The sequence below is a fragment of the Protopterus annectens genome, chromosome 3.part1 (genome assembly GCF_019279795.1).
Source record: "Protopterus annectens isolate FY-2018-M chromosome 3.part1, PAN1.0, whole genome shotgun sequence".
Lineage (NCBI taxonomy): Eukaryota > Metazoa > Chordata > Ceratodontiformes > Protopteridae > Protopterus > Protopterus annectens.
The window spans coordinates 813,932,835-813,954,537 of NC_056732.1; positions in this window are offsets into that span (position 1 = coordinate 813,932,835).

Consider the following 21,703-nt stretch of genomic DNA (forward strand, 5'->3'; position numbering starts at 1 on the left):
ATGGACAATGACTGAGTCATATTTGTACTTGCCTTGGAGTTACCTGAGTGCTTGTGTTATGTGGCGGATCCTAGCGCCCGACAGGCTGCTCACTGTGACCTTCTCCTTGTTCAGCCTGGTGAGCAGGACGTCAGTGTGCCTGATGATAGTGTCACCTATTACAAGTGTATCAGGTGTGTTGTTAAGGGCTGTGACTGTTCGGCACACTGGCTTTGTGAGATATGTGTTGCACGTGTTTTGTTTTGGGGTAGCAGTTGCTTGGGTGTCTGCTTTGGAGGTCTCTGCTGCTTAGGCAGATCTTTATTTAGTGCCTCCAAGTATGTTTTTGTGTGATTATGTGTTTGGTTTGCTGTCGTGGTTGATCTATGTGAGACTGGAATTGTAGTGAGTGTGGTTTCCTTCTCCTCCTGACTGGTTATGCCAGTACTGAGTTGAGAGAGCTTAGCCTCCAGTTTGGCTATATGGTTGCATCTCTCACATCTGTTGGAATTTGATGGGAGGAGGAGAGGGTTGTCTGTGTACATGAGGCAGTTGTAACATTGCCTCAAGATTCCCAGATTCACCAGCTGGACAGGGGAGGAGATTGACAACTGACCTTTGGACATGCTAGAATAATATTGGGAATTCCCTTATAATTGAAAACAAGGGCCAATGGGGAGTGAGGGTCTATTGCTTTTAATTTTTAGTGCTGACTTATATAATTGCTTTAGTGAGCAAGTGCCAGGTAACTTAAGTGCAATGTGTTACAGGTAACTTAAATGCAAAAACGACAAACAGTAACTTTCTTTCAAGTGAAACAAGGAAATAAGTACAGTAAGCAATGCAGATATCACTAGGGATCCACAGAAGCGCTGAGAAGCCGCGTTTTAGGTGGAATTAGCTTTCCAGAGAAATAACAAGCAAACAAACAACAAGCATACAAACAAAGCTAGATTCAGCAGGCCTGGATCTAGTCTATGCTACAGCAAACAAGGTGTACCAATTTCAGTAAGAAACAGTTCAAATATGCAGGCACTATAAACCTTTAACCAGAAATTCCCAGCTCAGAAGGGCAGAGTCCAGCCTCTCCTTCCACAAGAGTGCAGACCATGAACCTTCTTAATGTAAAATAACTGGCCTAAAGCCCAAGTGCTTAAACCAGAACTAATACACTTTAAGAATAACAGACACTGAGCTCTCAATCAGCAGTTCCCAACTTAGAAGGATGAAAGCTATCTGTCCTGCCACCACAGTGCATGCCACAAACCTTCCTAATGTAAAACAACTGGTCTGAAGCCCAAGTGCTTAATCCAAAAGACTTAGAATGATAGCTACACTTTAATCAAGTTACTACCAAGCAGTAATAAATACAATTGAATACTTTAAAGAATGTCTGGATTAATGCTCAAGTTATACAAACACTTTGCCTAAGGTGATTTGCATGACCATACATTTCAGGACATTGTCACTTTGTCTATGGTGATTTGCATGACTGTACATTTCAGGGCAGTGCCACTTTGTCTATGGTGATTTGCATGACAATACATTTCAGGACATTGTCACTTTGTGGTGATTTGCATGACAATACATTTCAGGGCAGTGACACTTTGTCTATGGTGATTTGCATGGCAATACATTTCAGGGCATTGTCACTTTGTCTATGGTGATTTGCATGACAATACATTTTAAGGCAGTGTCACTTTGCCTATGGTGATTTGCATGGCAATACATTTTAGGTCAGTGTCACTTTGCCTATGGTGATTTGCATGACAATACATTTCAGGGCATTGTCACTTTGTCTATGGTGATTTGCATGACAATACATTTCAGGGCATTGTCACTTTGTCTGTGGTGATTTGCATGACAATACATTTCAGGACATTGTCCTGTTCAACCAATGTAGAGTTATGCTTGTTGCTAATATAGAGTGAGACTGCTCCACCTTTTGTCCTTGTCTGTTCAGCTAATGATCAACCTGTGTGGAAGGCACTGAAGCCTTCCATGGCCTGAGTACATTCTGTGGATGTAAACCATGTTTTGGTAACAGTACAGCTCTTTCTATTCTCCAGACTGAGGAAAGCTTGTAGAGTGTGAAGTCTCTTTTTAAGGCTTCTAACATTGAGCATTAATACCTTCAGGTTTCCTTGGGTTTGCTAGGTCAGTAGGTTTATCAATTTGATGTGACCTACAAAAGGCCCTAAATGAATCAATAAGATTTTATGCAGTCTTCAGAAGCCTAGGGGAGAAAGGGGCAGACCATCCTTTACACCTTTGCAAAGCAATGTGGTTTGTCAATCATGTTCGTTCATGCTGTCAAATACTGAATCTCCCTGGAAAGACGCTAAATTCTTATTCAGTTATTGAAGTTAATCATCTTTTGTTTATACTGCAACATCATCCTTGGTGAAGATGGAATGCTGCTCAATGCAAGGCACATACCTGCCTGAGACACATACTCAGAGCGATCAAAAATATTTGCCTTCATATTGTCCAGGGAAGTCCATTTCAGGTCGGTAACTTCCACAGAGGCTATGATGGAGTCATACCTGTGGTGTAGTGACTTGAGTGTGTGCATAACTTGGTGGATCTTGGCTCCACATAAGCAATTAACCATTATCTTCTCCTTGTTCAGTCTAGTGAGTGGGGCATCTATGGGTCATACAATTGAGACCTCTATGACAATAATCCTGGGTAATATATTTGCCTTATTGGGTTTCCTCTTGGAGCTGCACTGCATGCAGGAGTATATGTGCTTGGTGTTGCTTTTGGTGGGGGCTTTAGAGATTGCTAAGAATAGGCATTACATTTTTTAGGCTTAAGTTTGGGAGGACTGGTTTTCATTGCCTCAGCATAAGCTGGTCTATTTGGGTGGCAGATGTTTTGTGTGTGTTCTCCACAAACTTGTTTATATGCAAGATTTTTGCCTACAGTGAAATTGTGCATGTGCAACTTTCTCATACTGTGTTTATTTTTAAGGATTAAATGGTTGTCTGTGAACATGAGTCAATTGCTGCATTGTCTCAGGATGCCCATATCTACCAAGCTGGCTAAGGAGACATTTGGAATTTTCATATCGACATTGTCCTGACCTGTATTTTGGTGAGCTACTGTAGGTCAAGGAGTGGGTTATACAGAGGTCTCCTTGGGTAGTCTCTGAGGTTTGTCACTATACTAGATTAGATTGAGATAAAATTTGATAGTAGTGTTGTTTAATGTGCAAATTAGCTGATCTATGCTTGTCTCCACACAATAGCTTTGTTTTAGCTACACTAAATTACAGGTTTCAGCACTAAGGGACGTTTTATAGCAAAATTTACTTTCTGGGCATTTGTGTCTGTACAGGCCACTAATAACATCTTGATGTAAGAATACCAAATAAGACTGATTGTGTTACAACAAAACCTAAATACCTTGACAAGGCAATTCCCAATGTTAGGGACCTTTAGAATGATTTACAGGTAAACTCAAAACATAAAGAAAAAATAAAGAAGTAGAATTCTAAACTGTTAAATGAACTGAAAAACAATAAAATAAAAAACCTACCTGCCAAGAATGAAGTAGTATTAACTCAGAACTCCATCAGACAGTAGTTAGGGTGCCAAGCAGATGGGTTTTCTGGGAAAATGAGCAGGAGACAGTTTGTAGTAAGGGAGGTTTACACAAGGGCAATACTGGTTTGCTGGGTGGGTACTTAATATTATGGATATATGGAAAACAGTAGGTGGAAAAGTACTTAAATAGGTTACACAACAGAGAAAGGCAATTAAAGAGGGGAGGGAGGGATTTTGGAAGTCACATTACCATAAGCGTCAGAAGTCAGACATACAGCATTTTAAAAACCACAACAAAAGGGGGATAATGTGGTTAGAATTTATGAAACATTTAGCTTAATGTCTCACTGGGGGGTAGGGCAGATACAAAGAATAGGGAAAACATTAGCAAGATAAACAGAAATTCACTGTAATGCAACTTCAAGCAAGTATAGCTAGCTTTAAAAAGTACTGAAGCACAACTCCAGGAGCAGAGTCCACAATAATGCCACTACTATAATCCCACAGCTTTAAGCATTTATATACAGCTATAAAAGTACTAAAGTACAAACCCTGAAGCAGCAGTGACAATATTGCCACCACGGCAAACCTACCTCAGACAAAGGTGTGATGTTACAATGTATTGCCATCTTTGCCAGGGAGAATAGAGCAGTACATTTGTAGATATGCTAGCATAGCTAGCTTCAGTTTTGTAAAGAATTTTATGTTATTTGACCATCACACTGGTTTATACTGATGTTTGAGTTAAAAATATATTTGTAAAGTTACTTGTGTTAAAATGCATCAACAATAGGTTATACTGGACAGAAAGAATGTAGGCATGTATATTAGGTTGTATTGTTATAACTGATCTAATGTGTACGTTTATCAGAGAACCCTGGAAGGGTGGGACATTTGAAATTGTATTATAGCTTTCAGATGCTGCCACGGATCTTATCAAAGTTCTGTGTGTATATTGTACCAGAGTCAGGTGACCGGAGGTGATGTCATCCTCTAGCCAGCATCTGGTTTCTTTGGAACCCTCACAGCACCACTTTCGAATCTAACAGGAAAGGTTTCTGACAAGATTATATATTTCACACATCCACATGGGCAAATAGAGACATCATCTGGCTTTTGCTGTGGTAAGACACTCAGCACATATCAGCTTGCCTTGCTTTAGTAAGTTGCCAGGGAACAGTAATTCTTTAGTTAGTCAGAGCCATTTAGTGAGAATAGTTTAGTATTGTTTACTGCATCTATGAGAAACTATCCAACTGTATTATTTTTTTATATCTCAGTGGCTGAAACTGCTGTTTATTATATTCAGTATTCTCCTGTTTTGTGTTTTCTTATTTATCATTACATCATTTAATACCTTTCATTGTTGGTGGTCATTTAGAGAATACTTTTAACATCTTGAGAGTACTTATGCTTGTTTTAATGACACTGTGGCCAGCCCTGAAAGCCATGCTGCTTTGGTCACACTCTACCATTTGTGTTAGTATTAATTTTACAAAATATAATTGGGTAGCCCTTGTAAGAGCCTTATGGTAGCTGACCGGTGGCAGCGTGATTACCTCAGAGTCTGGGTAGAAAGTGGCACAGCTATTAAATTTGTGCCAGCTTTTCCCAGGTGTCTATGTGTGTGTGTGTGTGTGTGTGTGTGTGTGTGTGTGTGTGTGTGTGTGTGTGTGTGTGTGTGTGTGTGTGTGTGTGTGTGTGTGCAACTCAAATATCCAGGTGCATGTGTTAGCTACTGGGAACAGGGACACAGAACCCCAAAATGGTCAGTGTGGAGATTTGTGTGGGTCTAGAAAGAGAAGGAAAGCCCAACTCCAAGTCTGAAGTGTACTCCCTGCATGGTCCTAAGGGAAATTGTGACTGGTGCAGAAAGCTGCATCTGAAAATGCTGTGTGAATCCATCTTTGTTTTTAGTGACCATCCCTCACCGGAGTCAGTGGTGAGGATTGAGTCTCCCTGATTGCTGACCCAGAGTAGGGATTCCTCACATAAGGTACACGACTATGCATAAATTTACCAGTAATGCTGTAACAAATGTCTAAATGAGGTTCAGATCTGGCACAGATCACAGTCCTGTCACAACTGTGAAAGAAGCTACAAGATTGTCTAAACTGGGTTTAAAATACAAAAAAGCTACCTTTTGCATGTCATTCTACTTATGGAAATAGAAGTGCAATATAATGTATAAAAAATGATAAAATCTTGCAATAACACACAATCTTCACACTACCAAACATGAAGCTGCAAGACAAAGGTCCCACAATAAACAAATAAAATAAATGGACAAAAAGCAGTGAAGTGCTAAACAAAATTCACCTCACATGTCACTTTACATGCAGCTTAGAATATTTAGGCAGGGTTTGCCTGCAACACAAGGAATTCATTGCTAGATTAAAAATCTCGGCATATTTTCTACCTTTATGTAATCATTTTTTTTTCCATTTACATCATTTTTATTCTGGTGCAAAGTATATGTGAAATGTGTAAGTGTTTATATACTTAAATACACTTGTATTAATCAGATGGCTACTGAAGTACTGTTGATGATGTTGTCAGCAACTCAGAAAGTATTCCATTTCGACAGCAAAGATCCAGTTATTTTACTCTTAATTTTATTCATAGGTTCATAGGTAGGTACAAGGCTATCTGCCCAAGTGCATTTATAAGCCTAGCCAAAGTGTGTCAGCTTTTGCCACCCCATTGATTAATTAACTGAGCCTCTGTCAAGAAGAGCCAATTAAGTGATCCCAGGGGTGTATTTTCTGTTACCCATCCACTTGTCAAGGTTTCTCTTGAAAAGTGTTAGTGAGGGGCTCTGCCTAATGTAGTTGGAATTTTGTTCCAAAGCATGGGGGGTCTCTGTGACAGGAATCTATCCCTCCAGCATGTTCTATTTATTGTTGTGACGAGGCATGGCGCACTAGAGTGAGTGGCTCGCAGTGACTTGGATTTCTTTAGGTGGAGCATTTCCATTAATTCTGAGTTGGACATTGCTTTGTAAGTCAGGCAGAGATCACCTCTGAGTAAGCGATATGCCACTGAGTACAGCCGGAATTTTTCCAATCGGGCTGCGGAGGACATACGTTAGAGGCCAGTAATCCTCTTGGTGAGTTACTTTTGTGGTCTTTCCAGCTGTTGGAAGTGTCTTGTGAGGTACATCTCAAATGGGGCATTGTACTCTATGATGGGTCTGATGAGTGTCGAGTAGAGGGGCACTATAACCTCTTTATTTCTAGATGCAAACCCTTTAGTAATTAGATGGGCTACATAGTAGGATTTCCTAACTACTTTGGCAATATGATTGTCAAAGGAGAGATTACTATCTACCTGGGTCCCCAGGTCTCTTATTACCTCTTCTGTATTAAGGGGGCTGCCACCTATGTGGTAATTTATGGGTGTTTTTCCCAAACTGGATGACTATGCATTTTTTGGCATTTAGCTTGAGACCATGACTTTGCCACCAGGTGTCCATCTCAGTAAGGCCCTTTTGGAGAATGTCTGTGCCAGCTGGAGAGTCAATTATGGCTCCCAGTTTGCAGTCATCAGCTAACTTGGTTAGCCATAGTCCTCCTGTGTTTGCCTGTACTTCTGAGAGGTATATGCCGAACAGTAGGGGTCCCAGGACCAAGCCTTGTGGGACAGCACTTGTGACTGGTTTAGAGTAGGACCTGGAACCCGCTATTCTTACAGTGTGAGTTCTGTCTGTAAGCCAGTTGGCAACCCATCTCATGACGTAGGGGTTTATGTTCAGGCTGGTGAGTTTTTCTATAATTCCTGAGTGGGGAATGGTGTCAAAAGCCTTGGTGAGGTCAAGATAGGCTGTGTGAACCACCTTCCCCTCATCTATGGCCTTGGTGACTGTCTTGAAGAAGTCAACCAGGTTTAGTAGGCATGATCTGCCTTAACAAAGCCGAACTGGGTCGGGTCAAGTGTTTGGAGGTTCTCAAAGTCTTTGTTAATGAGTTCCATGATGATGCACTCGATAGCCTTGCAGACCAGGCTAGTCAGGCTTATGGGGCTATAGTTACCAGGGTCATTTGTGGCCCCTCCTTTGTGGAGTGGAATAACCGTTGTTGTGTGCCATTCTATGGGCACATAGCCTGTGCAGAGGCTGAGGTTGAACAGTGTGTTTACATGGGGGGTTAGTTCGTTCTGCTCTTTACTGCTGTGTTCTCAAGACCAGAGTAACTTACCTATCCTTAATTGCATTTAATACTTTACTGTTCATAATGTTCTTTCTGCATTGTTATTTGCTTCATAATTTTCCATATGTTTGGCAGTTTTTTTCTGAAAAAAATGGATTATATCAAAAACATTAGTTTATTCATTACATTAATATTTTATTTTCCATCTTCAACTGTTCTTGGCTCCTCAGTACTTTCTTTGCTTAATTTATTTCAATTCTGTTACAACACCTATTCTCCTGTGTGTTATATAAGTAAAAATGCATGAAAATACGAGTGTTAAAGACATATTTTTTAGTTTGATTTTAGGAAGGTAAGTAGTTTTAAAATAGATACATATATTTATGAGAGTGTATGTTTTTAGAATATGTAGTATGCATTTTATATACTGTTGTCATATATATTGTGAGTTTACATACAGTTATATATGATAGATAAAGTGTATCCCTTTAATGTATAATATAGCTTTAAGCTAATTGTTTGTCTTATTAGATAATTAGTAAATTAAAAGTATATAAACACTGCAGTTGAGATATTCAGTCTATTGTGTAACCTGAAGAAGTCCTAGTGTGGTGAGGACGAAAAATGCAATGATCCAGTTAATGCATTTAGTTTGTATATTATTGTTTTTTTTTATTTGCCTTGTGTGTCAATAAATTTCATTGGATTTATTGGATCCTCTTCTACTCCATTATTCCTACTCTACTTTTGTGGAGAATAATTGTTGGATTTTGCTCTAAGCACGATGTTCCTCATTGGTTTTGTGTTTGTTTTTATTGACAAGAGTTTTCTATCATGCTGGGTATAGCACGTCCTAATCTTGGCTGTGACATTTGTTCTTTTGTTGTGCAACCTGTTTATGTTTGGATTCCACAAGAAGGGTTTTTTGAGTTAGTTCTGGTCTTATTTATGGTAGGCACAGCTGCTTATATGCATTTATTGATATAAATGTACAGGGTTTCTGTGAAGAAATTGTGCATAGGCAGCTGTGCTCTCAGTGTTTGGTGGGGCCTGACATTTTGACAGGTTATCATTTATTAGTAGGAAGTTTGCCTTAGAATATTTGGTAAATGTTTTATGGGGTTAGCTAGGGACACAGACATTATTTTTATTAATAGCTTTGAGGTATGACCTAACCACAGAGGACAATTCACTAGAGGGGGTAGAGTTATCTGCCTTGTCTGTGAGAACCAGGTTGGTTTGCATATGTTTATACCCCTAGTGCGCATATGGACTCATATGGTTCAAAGTATTTGTGTTTACAAAGTCCAGGACTCTTTACTCTGTAAGTGTGCATCCCAGTTTATAGTGGGGTATGTGACATTGCCCATGAATATGGTATTGGGTTGAAAGGTGAGGGCATCCAAGTATGGGTTATGGGTTACTTGGATCATTGGGTGTAACCTATAGCTTGCAAGGATATGATGTGTCACTTTGCCTATGGAAATTTGGATATGAAGATGCTCAAGGGCAACATCCTGTTTGACTAGGCTTGTTGTGAGTTTGTTATTGATATAGATTAAGACACCTTCACCTTTGGTTCCTTACAGTGCAGTAGCTGGACTGAATGTGTGGAGGGTATTGTAGCCCTGCACTGTCAGGGAGATTTACACCATGTCTCAGTAACTGCACAAATGCCCACATTCTCCAGGGCTGGGAGATACTGGAGGGAGTGGAAATTCTTGTTTAGGCTCCTTGCATTGAGCATTAATACATTTAAATTCCCTTGGGTCAGATTTACCACATCAGAAGGTTTGGCTTTGCCTACAAAGGCACTATGGGGAAGGGCAATTCTTTAGCCAATATTTAAAATCCTAGAAGAGACAGGTACTGACCATCCTTGGCAAAGCAATGTGATCTGTTAACCATATCCTCCCAAGCTGACAAATATTGTACTCCCTTAGAATGATACCAGAAACTAAGCCAGTTACAAAAGTCAATCATCTTTTGTTCATATTGTGGCATCATCCTTGCTGAAGGTGCAGTGCTACTCGGTGCTAAACACATACTATCCTGGGACACACCTCCCTAGATGATATGAAATTAGACATTATGGAAATCTCAGATTATAAGTCTCAGGTAATTTACAGCAACATAGACAGCAACATGGACTATGACTGAGTCATGCTGGTACTTGTGGTCTAATAATATAAGTACAAGGGTGATTTGGCAGATCCTGGCCCTGATAGACAACTATGATTTTCTCCTTATTCAGCCTGGTGAGCTGGACATCTGTATGCCTCACAACAGAGTCTCCTATAATTAAAATATTGGGTAGTGTGTTGGTTTGCCTTATGGGCTTTGTAGTTGAAGATCCAAAGGATATGGCTGTATGTGTTGTATTGAATGTTACTTTGAGAGTTTTTGATGTTGTTGAGGAATCTTTTAGTAGGAGGAATGTTTAGGAGGTCTTTGAGATTTAGAAAGGTTGCTTTTAAGTGCCTTGGCGTATGTTGGTCTAAGTGCTGCATCAGTACTATGTGTATTGGGTGTAATGCTTACATTACTGACAACCATATTGTTATTTTGAATGATTTGTTGTGAGAGTTTTACCTTGAGTGACATTGTGTAACTACATCCCTCACATACTCTAGCCATTTCTCTAAGGATTAGTTGGTTGTCAGTGAAAATGAGACAATTCCTACATTGTCTCAGAATGGCCATATATATCAAGCTTCCAGCAGAGAAATTGGGAAAGGGCCCATCCATGGTGTCAGGTCTCTTTAGATGAACTACAAAGGATTGATACATCAGGATAACTTTGGCACTGTGAGGGTAGAAACTACAAATAGGCTATGTATGATTGAAGTTGTGTGGTAGTGCTCCTCAGTGCACAAACAAGTTGCTCTTTGCACAACAGAGTACTAGGGAAAGTTACAGGGGATGGTTTCTAAGTTGTACAGACATAGCTGTGCAATGAGCAGCAGAATTTATAGACTCAAAGAAAAGTGACTAAATCAGCTAGAAAGCCCTCTGACCAATGAAATTATCTTACTTTAAGCATTCATATTTCTTTCCCAACTAAAATAGACAAGGCTACCTTTTCTACTGCTACTAGAATTGCAGTTCCAGTCATCTTAATGTAAAAACACACTTTAATTAGCCAAAAATAAAAAGGTAACAAAATAAAAAAAAATCAAACAACTTGCTACAAGTAATTACACAGTGATTTTAAGGCAAATAAGTCAGCACTAAGAAGCACACACAGGGAAAGCTATACTACAGTAGCCACTATCACCCAAATGAGGTAGGCTGCTACAAGGGCATGTCAGACTTCATGCTGTAATAGTTAGATAGATCTATTATAAGAAAGTTTGGAGAAGTATCTAGGAAGATCCTGTGGAACATAACAAAGATGCTAAATGGACAGAAGAACTAAAATAAAGAATAAGATGTTTAAAGGTACATGATATGAAATGGGATGAAGTAACAACCACAGAGACTGAAACAAAGTTAAGAAAAGCCTCTAATTGTAAAACCCCTGTCCTCGATGCAGTACCTGACTTCTGGTTAAAAGTATTAACATCTTTGCACAGAGATTTAGCCATGAGTAAGAATTATTTATATGTACACCCCGACCAGACACCAACCTGGCTAACAATAGGGAAAACAATGCTGCTACTTAGGAGTGAGCCTGCAAGCTACACTAAACATTATAGACCAATAACTTGCCTTCAGGTGACATATAAACTATACAGTGGAATCGATGCTGGCAGAGTTTATAGTCATTTAGAAGAAAACTCAATTATGGCAACAGAACAAAAGGGCAATAAAAGAAAGTCATATGGAACAAAGGATCATTTGTTGCTAAATAAAGTCATAGTGGGGAACTGTAAAAAGGGGAAGAATTTAAGTGTGGCCTGGATTAATAACAAAAAGCATTTGATAATATCCCACATTCATGGATAAAAGAGTCCTTAAAAATTTATAAGATACAACCTACACTGATCGATTACATTACAGTGACCATGAAACAGTGGCAGACAACTTTCCAATTAAGCCATGATAAAGGCAACTTATTGTTTTAAGGATAAATATGCAAAGGGGGAATATTCCAGTGTGAATCTGTGTTACCATTGCTATTCTGCCCTGCCCTTAGTTCATTAAGCTGTCTACTTAATCGCTTAGGTCATGGCTATAGATTGGTTCCTAGAAAACAACACATTGCAAAGACTTTTCATCTTCTCTTTGTTGACTATTTGAAACTGTATAGCTCATCAGATGAGGAACAGAAAGTACAACTGCAAGTTGTCAAAACTTTTTCATATGATATAAGAATGTCATTTGGTCTTGATAAATGTGCAAAAGCAACCTTTAAAACAGGAAAACTGCAGCACCAAGAAAACATCAGTTTGGGACAGGAATGTGATATAAAATAACTTGAGCAAGAGGGAGTATATACATATATGGGAATTGTTGAAATATCAACAATAAAAAAATGAACAAATGCAAATAAAACTTAGTAAGGAGTATTTCAGGAGACTTAAATTAATCCTGAAAACAGCCTTGACATCTAGGAACAAAATCCAAGCTATAAACCAATTTGTTCTTCCTGTCCTAACTTACAGTTTTGGAGTTGATTGACTGATCTCAAAATGTGCTGGATAGATTAGACAGGAAAACAAGAAGGATGCTTCATGCTCACTAAAAGATTTATAAAAATTAATGCATACCAAGATTATATATTCCCCGTTCTGAAAGAGGGATGGGCCTCCTTGAAACTGATATAGATCTGCAATCGTGGGACTCCACACATATCTGATGACCTCACAAGACCCAAATGTAGTGAAAGTTTTGAAACATGAGGAGAATAAATCTAAGATGACTTCCCTGCTTAGGCTAGCAGAAACATATAGGCATCAAGCAGGAATGGAAATCAAACCACAAGTAGATAAAAATCAGGCAGCAACTGAATGTGCCAAAAAACAAAAGAAAGAATATAAGGTGAAGGACCAGATGAGAAGGCAAGAAATGTGCAAAAAGCATAAATATAGTTGCAAGTATAGAAAACTTCTAGAAAAACCTCATGTTGATCAGAAACAATCACAGGAATGGTTAAGGAGACGTGAATTTAAACCAAGAGATGAAAGGTTAATATTGGTGGCACAAGATAGTGGGCTACATACACATTGGTTTACAATGTCCATTGAATATCTGGGAGAAACAGACAAATGTAGGTTTTGTAAAACAGAAATGGAAACCACCACACACTCCATACCACACACTCCAGAGACCTCAGCCTCATTATCACAATCAACAGAACATGCTGGAGGGACAGGTTCATAACCCAGAGACTGCCCATGCTATGGAACAGACTTCCCATACATGTCAAGCAGAGTACCTCACTGGCCCTCTTCAAGAGAAATCTTGATGAGTGGATGGAAATAGAAAATTCACCGACAGAGACACTGGGAACTAAGGTCAGGTGGCACGAAGCCAGGCTAATCCTATGGGCTAGGCTTGTAAAGGCTCCAGAGCCATTATTCTAGTACACACCTATGAACCTATGAACCTATGAACAGTTCCACACCTTGTTGCGCATTGCAGCATACTAATGGCAGAAGGACTGTATACTGAAAAGCATGATAATGTTGTGAGACTGTTGCACTGCGAATTGTGCAAACATTATGGTACTGAATTGGCTGAAAAACACTGGAAACATGAGCCACAAAGCATCACAGAAAATGATGAAGTCTACATCACATGGGATCACCCATTTCCAACAGTTCAAAAGATATATACTAGAAAATCAGATATAGTGATCCACGAAAAGAAGACAAAAGTAGCATTGATCACTGAAATTGCCACACCCAGTGACTATATTGTCCTACATACAGAGAGACACAAAGTCATAAAATATCAGGATTTTCAAGCAGAAACAAGAGCAATGTGGAAGAAAGATATACAGATAGTTCCATTAGTAGTAGGAGCAATGGGTCTTAAAAAAAAAGAGTCTACAATCCTATTTAAATATGCTACCAATACATGTAACTCCATACGAATTACAGAAGGAGTCATTACTGTGCAAATTGCAGGTGCTGTGAAGAGCACTTTTGGCTGACATAAAAGAATGAAACAATACTAATTTCATGAAATTTAATTGTATTTAAATTTAGGAATGGGGTCTATTCCCGTTATGGTATTAGAAACCCAAAAGATTTGGAGAAATTAAAAAAGGATAATAGACAGATGACAACACTTTACTGTAGTAAAGTACTTGTCGGCAGTAACTCTCAGTCTGATTATTTAAATGACAGGAGGTCAATGAACACATTGTAAACATGCATGGTAAAAGGGAATGGTTATTGTCCACAATGCTGTGGAAAAACTAGTCAGCGCACCCACAAGAAGCTCAAATGTCCTGGACATAGTACTCACTAACATAGTTGAGCATTGCAATGCGCACCCCTGCAGTGTGATGTCCTCCCCGGTATGATCAGACCATAAATCAGTCTTGTTCAATGTAATTATAAGACCAGATACCCCATCAAGCTCAAAAATGCTTAAGAATTTTTCAAAGACAAATTACCTTTTACTAAGTGATGTTATAAGAAGTTTCAGATCCCCCTCAGACACAGATAACATGGACTCCTATACAGAGGTGTACACCAATGCCCTGTATAACCACTTAAGCACTTGTACCGAATTGGCTGTACCTGATCAGATTAAAACCAGGTCTTGCAAAAAACAAAACACCTTGGTATAAACAGGCTATACAAGAACAAAAAGAAACTAATGTCCAAGAACAAGAGGGACCTGACTTGCAGAGGATGAAATCCCTCTCTAGCTTAAGCAAACAAATTAGAGATATTGTCATGTAATCTAAAGCAAACTATGAAGCAGAGCATCCCTAGCCAAGGATAATCACAAGGCATTCTTTAATTATGCCTGAAATCTAAAACAGAATACCCAGTTATGTACTGAGCTGGTTGTTGATGCCACCCCCCTTACTCAACCAGAGGTAATAGCCAACCTGCTGGCTGACAGATTTGGAACAAACATAATGCCCCTCCCCCTCCAGTCATCCCCCAAATTATACTACCACCATTCCTCAGCTCATTATCTCAAGAGTTGAGGTCATCTCAGCACTCTCCAATGCCAAGAACATGGCATCAGTGGGACCAGTAACATCCCAGCTTGCCTTTTAAATAACTTAAAACATGACCTAGCAGACTCACTTGGATCCCTGCTTAACCACAGCCTGCAAAGGCAGAATGGAGGACAGCATCAGTAATCTCTCTGCACAAAGGGGGATCATCAAATGACCCTGAAAATGATAGGACTATTAGCTTCACTAGCATCGTCTGGAAAGACATGGAAAGAATCATCATAGACTTTATTAACAAGGACAAAGGTAAATCATCATAGACTTTATCAACAAGGACAAAGGTAATCTCCAAACCCTGGACCCAACCCAGTTCAGATTCATTAAAGGTAGTTGATGTCTGTTAAACATAGCTGACATCTTCTAGAAAATCACCAAGCCCCTGAATGAGGGAAAGACAGTGCATACCACCTATCTTGAAGTAGCCAAGGCATTTGACACAATCCTCACTCAGGTTTTATAGAGAAACTTTCCCATTTGAGAATTAACCCTTACATTACCAGATGGGTAGCTGACTGACTCACTGTCAGGACACATGCTAGAAGTCCTGGCAAACTTGGACAGCCTGTGGCTGACCAAGTTTGCTGTTGATTGCAAATTGGGATCAATCATTGAGTCACCCATTGATGTTAACATTTATTTATTTATTTTTTAACATTTATTTAATTATCATTTGTTTACCAGGAAAGTCTGACTGAGACAAAGCCCATTTTCAGTCGAGGCCCAGGGAGAAACTCTCCAGATGCATGTCTTTGGAATGTGGGAGGAAACCAGAGCACCTAGAGGAGACCCACACAAATGCAGGGAGGAAATGCAGACTCCACACAGAAGGCACCCCAGCTGAGAATCAAACTGGAGAACCTCTTGCGGTGAGGCAACAACACTAACAGGTGCCCCACTGCACTGCCGCTGCAGCCAGGGTTAATGCAGACAAACAATTGGTGCCAAAGCTAAATATTAAAGCTAAATGTAAAAAATACATTATTATTCCCTTTGTGAAAGCTGACATCTCTGCTAATTAGTTTATAAACAGCAACCCTGTAAGTGTAGACCCAGTGGTACATGATCTGGGTACTCAGGCTGATAGCAATCGGAACTTTGATCACCACATATCCACAGTAGTAAGAAAATCCTTCTATGTCCTTCTGTGTGGCACATCTTTTAAGCAAAGACATCGCATCTAGATCTAAGGATGTTATAATTTCATTATACCCGGCCTTCATCAGACCAATAATTTAATACAATGTTCCCTTTTGCATGTACCTCACCAGACACTTGCAGCAATTGGAGAAACCACAGAAGTTTCTCACCAAGAAAGGGTACACAAAACAAGTTTTACACAGAAAGACTGAAAACCCTGTCACTCTATTTTGTCTTCGACAGGTTTCTAACGGGTGACTAGTGCCTGCCTTACAGAGCAGTCTCTGACCCAGCCCTGAAGAAAATGCTATACAATTGTAAATCAAACCACAGGAGGGTCACTTGGATCATGGATCTTAACCTAACCTCTGACATGAACAGGTCATGCTGGAGCGATAGATACCATCTCCCAGAGACTGCCACTTATCTCAAACAAACTTACAATTCACATGAAAATTAGCCCCCTCTTTGACCCTCTTCAAACGCAACTTAGATCAATGGATGGATTACCAAAAATTCACTCCTGGGTGTACATGTCCCACCAGGACAGAGGAAGTCGATATTAAATATCATAGACTCTTACCTTTGTGAACTTCACTCACTTAACCACTGACAAGTGGGGCAACTCGGGATAAATTTGATGAAGCATGTAGGGGCTCTAGGGCTGTTAGCCTAGTAACTTCCTATGAAAAATGCATTAAAATGAATATTTTCATCCTGGAGCAGTCTGGTTATGTCATAGTGTCATTGTCAAGCTCCTGAGTTTGTAGAAGGGTATTGGATGTCAGGCTGATAGATTAGTAATGAGTGGAGACACCAGAGTACACTAATTAGGGCCCACCAAATGGGATTAAATAAAGTATAGATACTCATTGAAACCACATTTTTCCCATTTATGCATATGCATACATAGCACACTTATCTCATGTCTGTTGTAGTACAGAAAAACTAATTTTCATATCTGTTTACTATATGCACAGTAGTATTTAAAAAATGGTTGTCATTTCTATTCAGACTACATTTGCTGGGGTCCTATTACAGAGAGAGAGAAGTTTCTATAATAAGTTCTTCCCCCTTGTGAGATTTATAACACCGAAGAGGCATATATCTTGGCTGTATTACATATGTTATCAATATAGTACTTTTTTGCTTAGTGTTATCATTCTCCAGAATAGCCTCATTCAGTCTATATTAGAACATCAAAGTTTCAAAATGTTGAATGTTTTAATATCAAACCCTATTCAGCGAAAGCTGAAAACATCGAACATACAGAACAGCGAATTTTTTCCTAGGGAAAACATTTGCTGTTCCAAAACACATACACAAAACACAAGCACGCCAAACAAACAGCAATCCACACACATACACCTAAAATCTTACACCTAATCCTACACTAAACTATACACACACACCACTAACTATCCACCTACCTTAACCAAAACCCTAGCCCTAAGGTCCGTCACTATCGCACACTCACCCGCGCCCTAACCCTAACTCACCTACCCCGCCCTAACCCTCACGCCCACACAATCGCACACTTACCTGACCCGCGCCCTAACCCTTACTCACCTAACCCACCCTAATCCTCACGTCCACAAAACTCTCACGTCCACACAATTGCACAGATACCTAACCCACACCCTAACCCTAACTACCCTAACCCGCACTCAATCGCATACTTAGCTGAACCTGACCCGTAACTTTCCACCACAGTGCTGAAAATACAGAAGCAACAGAAACGGACAACCAAATTCTTTCCATAGGAAAAATTTCAGTTTTCTGTTGCTTTGATATTTTCAGCTTTCGCTGAATAGGGTTCGATATTAGAACATTCAAAGTTTTGAAACTTCTATCTTCTAATATAGACCCAGCGTCATTTTATAATCTCCTTGCCTTTAAAAAGAACAGTCTTAACAGTTGGGAAACACTGACTCCTTAAGCTAATTATTGGTGGGACCAGTTACTCTTTCAGACAGGGCTGCCAGTTCTTTTACAGTTTTTAAAGCAGCTTGGCTTGCCCACCTTTGGATAACAATGGACAATAGTGATAAGTTAAGTATAAAAATTACCAATCAAGTTCAACTTCAAATAATACTGTCTCATCATCTTTTCTTTTGTTATAAAACCATTTTCACATCTTTTTCCATATACACCAAATAGCAATGAACAAAATGTTATACTTTTTTGTTCAATTTATTTTTCACTCTCATTACCTTGTTCATATCAATGTAGTAAATATTTTACAATCATAAACATCTTTTAATAATGTCCAAAATCCTTAACTTTTGTTACAGTCCAAAAAACAATGGGCCGGATTCACGAAACCTCCATGTATGACTTAATATGTCTTACTCGGAGGCTGCAGTTGAACGGTATAACGTCAGCATGCCATGAAAATTCATGAGGGCATGCTAACTCATCCGTAACTCCTACACGGACTGAGTAGGCAAGCAGGGGGCATGTCCGACTTCCGAACAGTCTAAAAGTCCGCGCCCCTGCAAGGTTTTAAAGAGCATAGTGTCAACAGACAAGAGCGAGTTCGCTCAAATGTACTTGCACCCAACACCACACTCCTTGACACTGTAAACCCCCATCACAGTTATAAAATGTAACAAATAAATATTTTTATTTTAAATCCACAATATAGCTGCCCGTATTTGCGCTTGTTTGCGCAGGTGTGCCCATTGCTTAATCACAGTTAGTAATTGTGATACTGAAGAGCATATAAGAACTACTTATGCAAATTAATCAAAATTGCAATAGTGTAATGGTAGAGCGTATGCGCAAAGAGGAGGCATTCACGGTTCGAGTCCCACCACTCCCCTTCTTATTTATGTTTTAAATCAGAATTTGATATAATACCAGACATATATGATTAAAATTTAATTAAAAGCAGTGAAATGGCCAATGTATCAGTGAACAAAATATATATTTTTAAAGAAGCCAAATATATAATAGCCTGCTGTTAAGCAGTGCTGTACCTAGGTAAACAGAGGTGCCCATAGTTTAATAGCGCTTTACCCAGCTAAACAGAGGTGCCCATAGTTTAATAGCACTTTACCCAGCTAAACAGAGGTGCCCATAGTTTAATAGCGCTTTACCCAGCGCAATAGAGTTGCCCAAAGTTTAAAAGTGCTTTACCCAGCGCAATGTGTTTGCGCGGATGTGCACGCCGCGCCAACTAGGGCACCAGGGAGCAATGTAGAGCTAGGTTGCTTAAACGCAGCCACACCCCCTAGCCTGTCTAGACAGTATTAAAATAAAAGAGTGACAAGGTTTGAACCTAGGACCCTGTGTATCATAATCAAAACACAGAACCACTAAGCCATGACAGCTTAGGAGAAATGGCCACTATTAGCATACATATACATAAAAATGGTAGATTAACCATTACTAAGCAGGTCTGCAGTCAGCGTAGAATTCTCAAAAATGGCCAATCACAAAAAAGTGCGGGAAATGCAGCATATTTAAGTCCCATAGGCGGGAATACTCACCATAACTGATTGTGATACCCACTTGCAGTCAGGATGGCTGGCGTTGGAGAAGCTAATCGCTTTAGAGCGCAAAGGTGGGGCATTGAGGAGTCTAAATACATGGTTTGGCTCCTAGTCCACCAACATGAAGGCCGACTCATGCAGGGCCAGGTTCAATGGGGAGCGTACAAGGCAGAGGCGTGGAACCAGTTGGCACATGATCTTACCAGTGCCGCAGGCATTCCCAGGACTGGTGAGCAGGTCCGTCGCAACCATGCAGACCTGAAACGTCGAAAGGAGGACCAACTGAACCGATGGATCCAGGAGGCCTGTCATATGCCCAATGCCCCACTACTGAGTATCCATGTAATTAAGTATGTAAGAAATGCTATCCTAGCCTATAGTATGGATATGTATGTTCCAATATCCCTTCATTTATATTACAGTTGCAGGTGTTCGTTCCACGAATCGACAAGCCTATGCTGATAGGCTGTTAAGGCTGCGCCACCAAGCACGTTAGTAATTATTCAACTGGTATTGTTATAGAATATAAGTGAGACAGCCTGTAAAAGAGTTCAGTGTTGGAACCCAGTAATAAAGGTCAAATAAGCCTAGAATAAAGCTTCTGTTAGTATGCTAAGATCAGATAAGTGATGCAGCCTGAAAAAGAGTATTGTAATCCATTAATAAAGAGTAAACAAGTCTCAATTAGAGTTTCCACCTGTATTGTAATATCAGATAACTGCTTCAACCTGAAAATGAGTGTTCTGATCTATCAATAAAGGACAGACAAGGCTTGAATACATCCTTGTATATACTGTCATATGAAATACGTGAGTCAGCTAGAAAGGATTGTTGTAAGCCAGTAATAAATGTTAATAAAGCCCGGAATTAAGTACCATCCTGAAATGTAAATATAAAATAAGTGAGAGAGTGTGAGAAAGAGTTTGAAGCTACCAATAAAGGTGTAAGAAGTCTGGAATAAAGGTATACTGCATGCACTACATAATGAAATGAATGAGACAGCCACAACTAAAGAGTGAAATGTTTTTAATAAAGTACAATACCTGGACTGGGTCTGTCTCACATTTTGGATATGTTGTTGTACCCTTGCATTATGGAGATAGTATGGATGTATGAAATGCTGAACATCCACAGTTGTCTAGGCCCATATAAACTGGCTGATGGGAATGCCAGTATCTCAGAGGAATATTTATAGTCCTCAGCTGTTTCATGTATAGTATGTACATGTTAATCCGGTACATGAGCAGCTTGTGCTTGTGATCCCACAAATGTCAGTGTGTCACTAGTACTGTACGTAACTGTTCAAATGTAGCAGAATACTTTACCTGAACACAGCCAGATATGAACATATATGAATACAAATGGAATGTATATTAATGTAGCAGTAACATCTCCATCCCCAACATTTCTAAGGTTACATACAGGGAACTGTACTAATACATGTAGGGGATATATATCTGCAGCTAGTAGGAATGTACAGTATACGTATAGGTATTTTAAGTTGTTAATGTAATATTTTACCATCCTATGTTATGTTCATAAATGATGCCTTCCACACCAAACTGGGTATGTCTATTCATAATTAATTCATATGGACATTTGTCCTGTTGGTTTATACATATCTACATGTACGTTGATGCATGTGCCCTGTTCACATATCCAAACCTGATGGCCCGTTGCCACCAATCAAAACTGCATGCTGTTGGAATGTCCACTGTTGTTCTAAATATGTATGTGTTATGCTTGCTGTTCAATGTTTGGAATTCATGTGTGTTTGGTTAATGGGAATACTAATGCATGCTGTTACAACTAATTTGGAATGGTGTTGTTTGTTACTAACCCAAAATGCCATTAAATACTGCTAAACATAGGACAACAGGGAAGGCAGGTCCCAGCGGACCCACCTCTCCCACCTCAGCTGGCGATTGCACCTGGCACCATTGACCAGCCTGGGACCTCCTCCTCCGGTAGCCCTGTGCCACCTTTGGGTGGAAGCACTGCAGGGGATGGGGCTCACCCCCCCCTCTGCAAGCGTGGCCAGAGGAAACCCTCCACTCACCCTCCAAAGGGTCCGGGCTGTGGTGCGTAGTGAGATCAGGCGTTACGTGACTGATCCCCTATGCCAGCTTGAGGCGAGAGTGGTGCAACTTATGGGTGTGCCTGCCTCTCCTATCCAGCCCCCAGCACAGCCTTGGCCTGGGCTGTGAAGGCCCAGTGGTAACTGCCCATGGGTGAGGATCTCAG